This window comes from Benincasa hispida, chromosome 11 (assembly GCF_027475165.1).
Source record: "Benincasa hispida cultivar pf3 chromosome 11, pf3_genome.v1.1, whole genome shotgun sequence".
Classification (NCBI taxonomy): Eukaryota; Viridiplantae; Streptophyta; class Magnoliopsida; order Cucurbitales; family Cucurbitaceae; genus Benincasa; species Benincasa hispida.
In genome coordinates this window covers 36,835,204-36,850,199 of record NC_143488.1, presented here as the reverse complement: position 1 = coordinate 36,850,199, position 14,996 = coordinate 36,835,204, and positions in this window count along the sequence as shown.

Here is a 14,996-nt window from a genome sequence, read left to right as displayed (position 1 = left end):
GCCAGTCTTTAGAGACAACAATAGTGAGAATGATACGGATGGTTGGAGCTTTGATCACGGGGCTGAAAGTCTCATGGAAGTCAACCCTGGAATTTGATGAAACCCCTTGGCCTACTAACTCGGCTTTATACCTCTAAAACATCCCATCAACATTGGTTTTAACCTTGAACACCCACTTACTGCCCACCAGATTCAAATGATGAGGGGGGAGCAACTAAGGTCCAAGTGTTGTTCTTTTAAGCGCTGACATTTCAGCATCCATGGCTTGCTTCCAAAGGGGAGAGTTCAACGTAGCAGTCACAATGTGAAGCTCAACATCACAGGGAACACTAGTACCAATATAATTCCACTGTATGGGTTTGAAAATACCATCCTTAGCCCGAGTTTGCATTGGGCATCAGGAAGCAATAGGGGTAGTAATAGGGAGAGACTCTTCAGCAATAGTTCCCACTAGAACACCTTCAACAGAAGTACCGTAAGTTGCATTAAAGTATTCATGTACCAAAGAACTGGACAAACCTTCAACCATAGGAGAGTCATCCATGAATGTCTGATCAGGAACAAAGGAGGCAGAGACAAAGGGTGAAGCACTAACCTTGAGAGATGTGGGTGTGGAAGAACGGGTGGGAAAACCAGAAGAAGAGGTGAGAAAAGGGAGGCAAGAGACAACGTCATCACTAGTAGACCTATTGGAAACAGATGTGAGGAAACCATCGCTAAAAGGAAAGTCTTCATATATTTACACATATCCATCTTCATATATTTAAATCATATTTAATTATAAATTCTCCTATTCCGTTTAATTCTGAAATTAAACACGTAATTATATCTCATATAATTACTAATTTCCTTAATTTTAATTTGAACATTTCAAATTAACTTATCATGCTACTCTAGAGCTAATCCATTTACGAGCTAGTAAGGGGACCTCACGTACCTACAGATCATGGGCTCCAACGATCCGAGATTAATTGGCTAAACTCATTAGACCAAATTAAACCCCATTCATTAACTAATGGGTCACTCCACTAAAGCCCATAGTTGCATTCCCACCACTGTAGATATATTATGTCCACATGATTTAACCATAATTAGTAAGTTGACCCTTCACAGGTTGTTCGTAATAACGGCTGGGTCAAATATCTGTTTTACCCCCAAGATTACTTCTTGTTCCTCAAATGAATCCTCTAATGAACAACTGGTTTGTGATCTAATCACTAAACCAAAACTCTCTCAGCTCAGTGAGAGGGTGGGGCCTCTTGTTCAAGACCTGGATTTAGTACTTGAGAGAACAACCTTTTTCCTATCCCTAAATCAGGTAGGCGTGAATTCCATCTTGCACCCTATGTCCCCAGCTATTTATTCAGTCTTACCCCTAAAATAGGAGGCTTATTGAGCCGACGCTGTTGATTCAACACTCACCTATGCAGTAAACAACGTTATAAAGTAAGAGTGACTTATTTCTTGGTTCAATCTTATGCAAACTCATTGCATAGGACGCCCCCACTCCTCATGTCATAACATGTACAAATTAGAATCACTTCATATGTAGCACTTTACAACTTTGTAACAACTACAGAGTAGGCCGCATCCAATAGTGTTATCAAAATAAGGTACCCAACCTTATTCATATACTTGATGCATTGCTTTATGATGTGGAAATGTGGATGAAATGCGTTGGTGAAATTGCGTTGAGCACTAAAGTTTCCTCAACGGAATCCAAGTGTAAACTCCACTGAGTTTCCTGGTAAGTCTAGGTCGAACTCAGGGACTTGTGAAAATAGGTTGCGGTGGTAATTTTTAGAAAACTTTGTGGTAACCGGTAAGTCAATTAATTGTTAGTTTGTTGTTGATTGCGTTAATGAAAAAATAAACAAATGCGGCAGATTTGAGAAAAATCAGTTGTGTGATAGATGCACTGAGTATGCAGATGAATGGATTGAGAAGGTCTTTAGCTAGCGTCATTTGGGAATGCGTTAGACTATGCGATCATGTTACAACCATACACAACAAGTCGTTTTCCAATGCAAATGCGATGCTCGTAAGTCTAGGATTCATGTGTTGAATGCGAAATTGTCCATAGAGCTTATTCCTAAGTTTCTACTCTTTTCCTATGCGATGATGTAAAATGCATAAAGGCAAGGTGACCGCATACAATCATATCCTATCTCTAGGATGCATGCGATGCGTTAATAGCAAATAGTGCTTATTCCTAAGCTCCTATCTTTTGATTATGCATTCTAATCTGACTCTCCCGAGCCTAGACTCTGACCTAACCTTCCCAAGCCTACATCTTGTCCTTAGACTACCCTCCCGAGTATCTCTAATGGACGAATGAAGCATACATAATACATGATAATCGCATAGAATGAAGATTTCCTAGTTGTGATAGCTAAATGCTTCTCAACCCATTCAACAGATTTAGCTACTCATGCATAAATAACAGAGAGTGAACAGATATAGAGAAGTAAATTCCATTTCGATAAATGAGTTGAGTACAAAATAACAATGGAAGATGAAGGTATAGAGAGCCTGGTAGCAATTCCTTACTGACCGAGGCTTTTACACTATCAATCTCGTTCAAAAGATATTCTTGCTTCCGCAGGCGTCGACCCTCTCTCTGTTCTTGAAGCTTCCGACGCTCTCCCAAGCTTATCGAAACGATCTATCGGTACAACCTTCTTCTCTCTTGTCTGCCTTAAAATAAAAGAAAAATCTAAGAACAAGGCTAAACTATGAACAGACTTGTGAACTCGTAGGATGGTGAACCTCTTTTCTGAAGGATGCCTTTGGTATTTATAGAACATCCAAGGTGAATGACTGATTCTCTCTCATGATTACATAGATGAGACAGCTTTAATTCCCTGACTGATGCGCCGAATATTGATCACCGAAAAGCTGAATGTACTTGTGATCGTTAGCGACTGTCAACTTAATCCGGATTCGATTGTCATCAGCTTTCTGTCCCATCGTGATTAATTATGCCCTTCACTTAGATGCGCCCACCATGTTGCACCGACCAAGTTACGACAATCCTTCTTGAGCAAATGTTTGTGAACACGATCACCGCAAAGCCTTGTGGTAATGCTGCGCTCGACCAATGATTTCCTATGATTGCAATTTCCGCTTTGCGTCAACGCATATTCTGCATAAAAATATAAAAATCAATTGTTCCTATGCGATGAACGCATGCAACCGAAAAATAATGAATTTGATGCTTTTTGGACGCAATTTAACATGTTTTATCAACGTAAGCCAGCATTTTTTAAGAACTTAGCACTATGATAACATGCATTTCTACCCGTTATCAATACTATAGATCATTTTTGGAACCTAATCCACTCTTATGTCTCCACATAAAGTTCAAGTACTCATATAATAGTCATGGGTTTTAGTTTATTGGATTTAAACTTTCCTGTATACAATTTATAAAATCAATAATAAGTTTATTGACTATAGAAAATGTTTATCATTTTACAAACTACGAGTTTTAGGACATAAAACCTAGTGGAAGGAAGGTGTAGTCAAGTAGTCGTTTGTGAAGTTTTTCCTTGAAGGGATCGAATCCCAATTGGAAGCATGTTATCATATTGCAATTTTGTTTTCGATTTTACATAAATAAAATACAGTATAAAAATGTTAACATAATGGATAAACAATCAAGATTAGTATGCATTTAAGAGAAGAGAAGAGGGAAGAGCTAAAACTTACCTTTGTAGATTCCCAAATACTTCACAATTCCCTCCGCATCATCTCCGGAACGTCTATTCAATGATCAAGGGACATCACCATAAGTGAAACCTTGTTATTCTTTAGGATCCCAAGAATGGGATGAGTGGTCCCCAAGACTTGGAAGAGGAAGAATGAGTAGAGAAAAAAAGAGAGATTTTGAAAGAAGTAGGAGACTAGGATTCAAAATTCCCAATTCAACTATGTCACAAACATGGGCCATGAAGACTTATTTATAGAGAGGACCCCCTTCTACTAGTCTTTCCTATTCCTACTTTAGTTCTAGTTTCATTAAATAACTTTTGTTTAATTAATTAGTTCAATAATTAAATAACAATATATATTGAATCCAGTTTAATATAAAACTAATTAACAAATAAATAAACATCACATGTTTATTTATCTCTACATCTAAAAAATTACTTAATTAATTAACTAACCATTAATTAATTAATTAAACGACTATATTAAATCATCTTTAATATAGAACTAACCAACATATAATTATCACATATATATATATATACATCTCTTTAATATTTGAATCTTCTTTAAATATTTTTCTCTCTTAATTATAGATCACATCTATAATTAACCATATTATATTCATCTCATTAATATGCAATTTGATTTGAACAATTCAAACCATTCCTCTTATATATCCTTTAGTGAGCTAACAAGAGGATCTCATGGACCTATAGATTAAAAGCTTCAATGATATAAGATTAAGTAATTATACTCTTTAATTAAATTAATCAATTTTCATTCACCACTGGTCACTCCACTAAAGACCGATAGCTGCACTCTTCACACTGTACATTTATTTCTGTGTCCACGAATATAACCAATCAACAGTGAGTCGACCATTCTTAAATTGCTCATAACTATAGCTGGGTAAAAATACCGTGTTACCCTTGTAGTTACATCCAACTTCTTAAAATACCACTGATCCCCCTAATGAACAAATAGTTTATAGTCCAACTATAAACTAACACCTCTCAGGCCAGTGAGAGGTTGAGGCCTCTGTTGAGGTTGATGCCCTAAATCTTGTAGGGTTCTGTAGTTTGTAAGCACATGTATGAACAAACATTTGTGATGTAATAATATGAGATATTTTATTCACTACTATCTATGAAATATGAGATATTTTAGTTGCATTAACCACAAACCAATAAACTAAGATCCCTTATTATCGTTGTAACTTAAACATGTATGTGGAGACATACAAATGGACCATGCCTTAAGTGATAATCTAAATGGTCTATAGTATATCGATAAAGGAGGGAAATCTTATCTTGATGACACTATGGATACGACCCGCTTTGTAGATGTTACAAGTGTCGTAAAGTGCTACAAATGGTTTGGTCCTGATCACTCATGTGGAGTCATGTGAACGGGGGTATCCTATACAAAGGAGTTTGTATAAGACCGGACCACAAAATGTTTAGTCTTGTTATATAATGTCATTCATGATAGAGACTTTCATTTCACTGGGATAACCATAGGTAACATGACCTTAATCTTGAGTGAGTTGGGAACTACTGTTTATGAGGGCGATCCGTTGATTTGTATGGGTGCGAGTGGCCAGATCGCCGACTCAAACCTACCACTTTGAGGATTCGTCTGACTGGGGAGCTGGGAACTAAGCTATAGAAGATGGAATTCACTTCTTCACTGAAGCAGGGGTAAGTAGATAAATTACTCCCTTAAAGGTTGATTTTAGGGCTTAAACAATGTGATGCCACACCTTCTCATGGCCCGAGAAGAGTTCAATCATAATGGGACTATTATGTATTTGGTTCATTAGAGGAATCAGTGGCACTTAAGGAGTTAGATGTAACTATAGGGGCAAAATGGTAAATTGGCCCAGTTGTACTTACGAGTGATTTGTGAAGGGTCACCTTACTGTTGATTGGTTATATCCAATAGACACAGAAATATATCTGTAGTGCGAAGAGTGCAGCTGTCGGTGTTTAGTGGAATGCCCGACAGTTAATGGATGGTGGATATCGTGATTAAAGAGTTCAGTCAGTTATTCACGTACCGTTGGAGCTTCAAGCTATAGGTCTATAAGGTCTCCTTGGTAGCTTAATGGATTAATGTTGAGAATAAGTTTTTGGATTATTTTGAAGTGTTCAAATTAACAATAGGAAATTTGATTATATATGATGTAATTAAATTAATTAAATTATATGTGATATAATTGATTTTATGTATTTGATACATTGAATGGAGGAATTAATATAAATATGATTTATATTAAATGTCACAAAGGAGAAAACGAACTATGGTTTAAATATTACATATGATGTGATATTAAAACTATAGATTATAAATATAATATGATAAATTAGTTATTATATTTATTTATAATAAAACAATTATGAGATAATTGTGGTTGGTTATTTTTCTCCATTAACAGATTGAGTGGGAGATTTTTATCAGTTTTAATAACTAATGAATAAAAGGAAAAACCCTTTCATTTTTTGAGAATCACAACACATTTGATCGGGTAAAAAGAAAATAGCTATACGATAGATGTTGAGAGAGTGAACAATCAAGCATTGAGGCATCAAGTTTGTTAGATGATAGTTCCTCATTACCCAACAGTAAAGTACCAAGTCTATACGATAGACTTTCTCATTCTCCCACTTACTCGATTGTATAGTTCCTCTTTCCCTCTACCAAATCCATATAGAGCCCACACCTCTTGAATTTTCACACTGAGAATACCAAGGTAGCCTCTTGGTGGTGTCGAGTTTGCTGTTTGAGGGTCGAGGATCGAGTCTTACTCGATTGTGTTTGAGGATCTGATAGTTCGTGTTTTTCACTGGTTGTTCATTGCATTTGTGCACTTGATCGAGTTTTCTTTGATGCTTGACTGGTGTTGATCGAGGGAATACTCGAAGAAGAGTTCTTCATGTTATGATTGGTGTCCTAATTCTCCTGGAGTCTCGTTGTTTTGTAAAGATACACATTGTTCAATGAATAAAATAAGTGTTATTTAATTCTGGCATTAACTCATATCCAATAAACAAAGCTCCTATGTTATCTTATGTGAACTTAAGCATGTATATGTGATATACAAGTGGATCATGTCTTAAGTGATAACCTAAATAGGCCTGTAGTATAAGGATTAAGGTGAGATACCTGATCCTGGTGACACTACGGATACAACCTGCTTTGTAGATATTCGCAAGTGCTGTAAACTACTACAGATGGTAGATTCTGACTATTCATGTGGAGATGTGAAGCGGGGGTATCCTATACAAAAAGTTTGTATAAGACCTGGACTACGAGATGACTAGACCTTGTATATAAGGCCGTTGATACTAGAGACTTACATCTTACCTAAACGACCATAGGTGACACGACCTTAATCCTGAGTGTTTTGGGAACTCCTGCCTTTGAGGGCGATTCTTTGATTAGTATGGGTGAGAGTGGCCAGATTGCCAACTCAACAGGCCTTGGGACTTGTCTGATCTGGGAGCTGGGAACTCAATCCACAAGATGAAATTCACTCTTTTCCCGAAGCAAAGATAAGTAGAGAGATTGCTCCCTTAAGGGCTAATTCTGGGGTTGAACATAACTGCCACTGCTTCTCTTTGGAAGAGAAGACTCAGTCATAGTAGGACTATGATTTATGTTCATTAGAGGGATCAGTGGTACTTAAGGAGACAGATGTAACTACAGGGGCATAACAGTTATTGGCCTAGCTGTACTTACGAGAGATCTGTGAAGGGTTGTCACATTGCTGATTGGTTAAGATGGACACATAATATATTTGTGGTAAGGAGAGTTCAGCTGTCAGTCTTTAGTTGAGTGCATGGCAATTAACCGATGGTGGATCCCATGACTAAAGAGTTTAGTCAGTTATTCACGTACCGTTGGAGCTTCGGAGCTATAGGTCCATGAGGTCCCCTTGGTCGCTTGGATTCTGTTGAGGATTAGTTCTTGGTGTTGATTTGAAATGTTCAAATTGACAAGAGGTATTTTGATTATATATGATATAATCAGTTTGATATATGAGATACATCTAGTGGAGGATTGATGTAAATGAGATTTACATTAAGTACCATAGAATAGAAAAAGAACAATGGTTTATATGTTTCATGATATAGGTTATAAATATAGTATGATAAGTTTTTTATCATTTATGTTTATAATAATATTAATTATTAGATAATTAATTCTTTTTCTTTTAAATAGCCAAAGTAGTGGGTTGTTATTGAATCATGGTAACAGGCTCAACTCAACACCGTCGAGGTTTTCTGGAGGTCGTTCGTGGTGTTGTGGAGGCCGTTCGTGTTTCAGAGGAGTTTGTGACCGAGGAGATCATTGAGAACGAGCGCGAAGTGTTCGTGCGGTGTTGCGGTCGTGTAGATCGAGCGTTCGAGGCTGTTGTTGTTCGAGCGTTCTTACGCATCGGAGTGTAGAGACGCTACTGCATTGTTTGTATAGTTTTCCCTCTGTACATTTGTTATTCATGTTGTAATTTCTGGAATTATTTGTATAACCGCTTGTTTAGAAGTCGACTGTTAATATATGTTCATTCATGGTTGTAATTTGGAATAGTCTTGTTCCACTGCTCATGGAAATCTCAGTTCCGATTTTCTTCAATTGGTATCAGAGCCAGGTTATCTGATATTCCAAATTAAGGATATGAATTGAACGCATTTTTCAGTCGCAGTGGGTTTCTGCATTTATGGTTAATCGTTTTCTGCATTTATGGATGATTTGATGAACGTTTCGGGTTTAAATTGCCTTTTTGTTGAAGCTTTTGGTATTACAAAGTGTTAATTGTAAGGGCCCCTGTGTTTCTGGGTGAAATTAACTTTGTAATCGAGTCTGTAATTCGAAAAGTTCGAGTTCGTCGAGTCATTCGTGATGAAGCTTCGGCGCATGGTGATGCAGTTCTTAATGAAGAAGAAGTCCAAGCGTTGGTCGGATCGTGTAGCCTCAGGTAAACGATCATTGGGATTTAACTAAGCGATCGTTTAGATATTTGTTTTCTGAATGATCGTGTAGTATTTTCTAATCGATTGTTTAGCATTGTTTACCATATCGGATGGCGTTGGTTGCGTGATCGCGTAGGCGCTGGAGGTAAACGATTGTAGTGGGAGCATGCGATGCTCATCATTTAGTAGAAGGCGCGCGCTAGACGATCGCGTAGTTACAAGCTTCATCGCTTAGTTACTACCTATGTGGTCGTGCGTATGCGACATGGAGACGCTAGCTAAGCGATCACTTAGGCGATGGTGCTTCGTGGCATCGTAGTCGCTTAGACGATCACGGAAGGCGGGCACTGTGCAGAGCACGCTAAGCGATCGTGTACTTTAGGCTTCATCGCTTAGTAAAGGTACACAATCGTGCAGTAATAACTAAACGATAGTTTGGATTTTCTAGACGATCGTATAGTAAATGCTAAACGATCATTTAACTCTGGAGCACTGGTAAGCGATAGAACGAAGTGTTTGTTTTATCGTGTAAACGATCGTGGGGTGCTTAGTACACGATGGATAGTTGGAGAAGCGATGCTTTGCCGGGCGGTTCAAGACCCAACAAGAGACTCCCTGTCTTTGTAATAGTTAGCTTTCCTTTTTGTGTTTTAAGGCAATTTCACCTTGTTCATCAACTTTTATTGCTTATACATGTGATGTATGGTACTTATATGTCAAAGTGTTTGTCATATAGTTAAAAATCCACCTTAGGTTGTGCAATTACTCATGCATCATGTTTTATAAATGTTATAATATTGCATGAAGAAATTACTTGAAAGTATGCGCATGCATCATGAAATATAAGAGTTATATTTTGCATGCATTGAGAATTATCATGCATCATCCTTTTATTATAACTGTCATAGTCTAAGGGTGAATGGAAGCATGTCTTGTTTATTTCATTGTGGTTTTTGTATAAGTGTTATATAAAAGAAGTAGCAATGAATGGACAATGCATTGAGCATGACACTTAGGCTATTTATAAGCATTATGAATGCCTTGCATCTATTAGCTTAACATTATGGTTGTTTCCGTTTATAAGTGTTATAAAGGAAATTAAACCTAAAATCAATAATTTAGAGTTGCATGCGGACTTAGGGTGAACTCATGTTTTTTAAAAGGGTTTTAAAATTGGATTGAGACAGACCTAAGTTCAAGTGGTTCTAAATAGTTTAGTAACCTAGATTAATCTTTTAAAATCGGTTTAATAGGATTAAATTGGTTGAATAAAAGATTAATTTTTTTGTAAACCTATCTATAAGGGACTTTTTGTCTAAGATAGGTTATGGCTAGGCTGGGGTTCTTAAGTTGACGGAAACGTAACAGCCCTACCTGGGAACCTACCTGGAAAGGTGAATTAGATAGATTTTCAACAAGCAGGCAACGATTTGGTCAAAGATTCTGTTAAAGAGTTTAATGGATGATGCTTGAAAGTTGTTTAACTATCCAAGGTAAATGTTACTCTTGGGAAAACCTAAAAGTCACTTAGTTAAAATAAAAGTCACTTAGTTAAAATCCTTAGTCGTATTTTTTCTAAGTAAGCTAAACCCTAGGTTATAAATACTCAGTGGGAGGAGGAGGCATACCAGATATGTCTATGATTCCACTCACGTTTCTCCTTGTATGTTCACACCGTGAGATTCATGCTTGGTCTCGAGATGCCCATGATGCATCCCCCTTAGGATGGTGTTTGCATGAGTCAATATCAAGGTGGATGGAGAGAGTATTTATATTAAGTGGGTGAAGGGTGTGTGTCAACACGTCCTATGGTATCTGTCATTGGTTCACACCGTGAGATCATTCTGTATGCCTTCGTGTCACCCCGGAAGCGTCCCCCTTCGGATGGGTTTTGTGCAGTTGGTCAATATCAAGGTGAACTCTAGAAATGGATAGGGTCACTTTAGGTTTTGCCCCAATCGAAAATTTTCCCTTCGGATTAGCCTTTTGGGACGGACCTCTAGGGCTTAAAATGGCGGGTCACACTTATGGGAGATTGTTAAGTAAGTTAATGATCTCTTGGCCAAATCAATGATGGCTTGTCGTTATAGGAACAAGAGTTGTTCTAGTATTAATGACTACTTGAGAACTTCTCAATTCAGAGGAGGGATAACTGACCTCCCTTCGGCAGCTTTTGTCTTAAACCTTTGAAGCGTCATTGCGAAACTAGATGTCACACGGGGTTCATGTTAGTTTTGCTAAAACCTTATTGGATGTTGTTTTTGTTTTACAACGGGTATTTGCTTAAAACCTAACGTAGGTCAATGTGTTTTTCTTTTCAGCAACTCATTAGTATTTCCGTTTAAAGCATTGAAAATTGACCGATTATTTACAGTGGGAAGAATCATGTGAAACGAATTTTGTGGCAAACGACCTCCATCCCACTTCTCTCCAAAAGAGGAGACAATACAGTAAATATGATTTATTGGTCTTGGAGACATGTCTGGTAGAGAATGATGATTCTGCCTAGATCCTCGATTAAGGTGCTACCAATCATGTCAGTTCCACGTACCAAGGATTCAGTTCCTGGCAAACGTTCACAGGGAGAACTGACTCTTCGAGTCGATGCTAGTGAGGTTGTTTTAGCTGTTACTGTAGGTAGGCTGAAATTATTTGTTGACAAGAAACGTTATCTGTTACTGGATAATGTTTTTGTAGTTCCTCATATTGAGAGGAACTTAATCTTAGTTTCTTGTTTCATTGAGCAAGGCTATACCGTCTTCTTTTCTGAGAATAAAGGGTTTATTTTCAAGAAAGGAATGGAGATATGTTATGTTTCAATGGAAAATAACTTATATGTACTAAGTTCGTTAGTCATAAAAACCTTGTTTAACACCGAAATGTTCAGTACGACAACAACAGCTAAAAGACCAAAGGTTTCTCCAAAAGAAAATGGCCATATTTGGCATCTAAGGTTAGGTCACATCAACCTCAATAGGATTGAGAAGTTGATGAAAAGTGACTTCTAAAGAGTTCAGAAGAAAAATCCTTGTCGGTATGTGAATTATGCCTCAAAGGCAAGATGACCAAATGACCTTTTACTGGAAAAGGTTACAGAGCCAAGGAAGCCTTAGAGCTTGTACATTCAGACCTTTGTGGTTCGATGAATGTTAGAGATCGAGGTGGGTATGAATATTTCATCTCTTTCATAGATGATTATTCAAGGTTTGGGTATCTCTTCCTAATGCAACGTAAGTATAAAGCCCTTGACAAGTTCAAGGATTATAAGGATGAAGTTGAAAACTTGTTAAGTAAGAAGATAAAAACACTATGATCTGATCGTGGTGGAGAGTATATGGATACTTGAGATTGCATCCTAACTCTCGGCCCCTGGTACACCTCAGCAAAATGGTATATCTGAAAGAAAAACATAACCTTGTTGGACATGGTTCGGTCTATAATGAGTTATGCTCATCTTCTAGACTTGTTTTGGGGTTATGCAGAGCATACTGCATGTTATATCCTGAACAACGTTCCCTCAAAAGTGTTTCTGAAACACCTTTGGAGTTATGGAGAGGTCATAAAGGTAGTTTACGCCACTTCACGATTTTGGGCTATCCGGTACATGTGCTAGTGACTAACCCAAAGAAGTTGGAACCATGTTCAAAGGTTTGCCTTTTTGTAGGCTACCCCAAGGAAACGTGAGGAGGATACTTCTATGATCCAAGTAAGAACAAAGTGTTTGTTTCCACTAATGCTATCTTTTTGGAAGAAGATCACATGAGGGATCATAAGCCATGAAGTAAGCTCGTTTTATGTGAGATCTCAAGTGAAACTGAGACTGCTGAGGGTTCAACAAGATTTGTTGAACAGGCCGACAGACCAACAAGAGTTGTTGAAGTTAGAACATCTAGTCAACCAGCTCAAGAGTTGAGACTGCCTCGATGTAATGGGAGGGTTATGAACCCACTGGATCGCTACATGGGTTTGACTGAAGCCCTAAACGTCATTACAAATGATGGGGTCGAGGATCCGTTGTCTTTTTAGAAAGTAATGGAGGATGTTGACAAAGATGAATGGGTCAAGACGATCCTCAAGTATCTTCGAAGAACGAGGGTCTACATGCTTATGTATGGACCTAAGGATCTGATCCTTACAGAATACAACGTTGTTAATCCCTTTACAAAGGCCCTCTCGGCTAAAGTGTTTGAGGGTCACCTAGAGAGTCTAGGTTTGCGGGACAGCGGCATCTTGTCTAAAGCAAGTGGGAGATGATACTGGGGTATGCCCTAGTTTATTGTATATTGTGCATTGTTATATTGTATTGTACATTAGTCTCCCGAGTCATTAGGACAAGTGGGAGATTGTTAGGATTGGTGTCCTAATTCTCCCTGAGTCTCGTTGTTTTGCAAAGATATGTATTGTTCAATGAATAAAATAAGTGTTATTTAATTTTGGCATTTACTCAATCTAATAAACAAAGCTCCTTGGTTATCTTATGTGAACTTAAGCATGTATATGTAATATACAAGTGGATCATGCCTGAATTGATAACCTAAATAGGTCTGTAGTATAAGGATTAAGGTGGGATACCTGGTCCTGGTGACACTACGGATACAGCTCGCTTTGTAGAGGTTACCAAGTGTTGTAAACTACTACAGATGGTAGATCCTGACCATTCATGTGGAGACGTGAAGCGGGGGTGTCCCATATAAAGAGTTTGTATAAGACCTGGACCACGAGATGACTAGACTTTGTATATAACGCCATTGATATTAGAGACTTACATCTCACCTAAACGACAATAAGTGACACGACCTCAATCCTGAGTGTTTTGGGAACTCCTACCTTTGAGGGCGATCCTTTGATTAGTATGGGTGAGAGTGGCCAGATTGCCAACTCAACATGCCTTGGGACTTGTCTGATCTGGGAGCTGGGAACTCAATCCATAAGATGAAATTCACTCTTTTCCCGAAGCAGAGATAAGTAGAGAGATTGCTCCCTTAAGGGCTGATTCTGGGGCTTAAACATAGTTGCCACTGCTTCTCTTTGGAAGAGAAGACTCAGTCATAGTAGGACTATGATTTATGTTCATTAGAGGGATCAGTGGTACTTAAGGAGACAGATGTAACTACAGGGGCATAACAGTTATTGGCCTAGCTGTACTTACGAGCGATCTGTGAAGGGTTGTCGCACTGCTGATTTGTTAAGATGGATACATAATATATCTGTAGTAAGGAGAGTTCGGTCTTTAGTGGAGTGCCTAGTAGTTAACGGATGGTCGATCCCGTGACTAAAGAATTTAGTCAGTTATTCAAGTACCGTTGGGGCTTCGGAGCTACAGGTCCATGAGGTCCCCTTGGTAGCTTGGATTCTGTTGAGGATCAGTTCTTGGTGTTGATTTGAAATGTTCAAATTGATAAGAGGTATTTTGATTATATATGATATAATCAGTTTGATATATAAGATACATCTAGTGGAGAATTGATGTAAATGATATTTACATTAAGTACCATGGAATAGAAAAAGAACTATGGTTTATATGTTTCATGAGATGAAATATTAAAACTATAGGTTATAAATATAGTATGATAAACTGGTTATCATTTATGTTTATAATAATATTAATTATTAGATAATTAATTTTTTTTTTTTAAATAACCAAAGTAGTGGGTGGTTATTGGATCATGGTAACCGTGAGTTTAAAAGGAAGGTGGTTTCCTATTTTCAAAAAGAGGTTTTTACAAACATTTAACTTAAAAGCATGTTGTAATTTACTCGATGATGCATAACTGTTGTTGTTTATTTGAAAATGCTTTGTACTTTCACAATGGGTTTGGAATGATCTGCTTCCGTTCAACGGTTCTCTTGTTTAAGAATTTCTTCAATTGGTATTAGAGTCAAGTTGTTTTGATATTCAAAATTCCATTGATGTATTCAACATCATTTACAGTCTTGGTGGGTTTTAAGCATATCTACAATGCATTTTAGTGTTAGATGTAGTTATGGATGTGAATTAATGGATGTTGTGGATGATTGCCTCTGTTTACTAATTTCTTTTACATTTCAAAGTTAATTTGTAAAGGCCCTGTGTTTTTGGGTATAATGACTTTGCTATTGATTCTGTATTCAAAATTTTTGAGTCTGTAAGAGTCGTTCGTGATGAAGCTTCAACGCATGGAGATGTAGTTCATATCGAGGAAGAAGACCAAGGGTTGGTCAGATCGTGTAGCCTAGGCTAAAGTATCGTTTAGATTTGGCTAGGCGATCATGTAAAAAAGTTCTACTCGACCGTGTAGCATTTGCTAAACGATCGTATGACTGATGCCA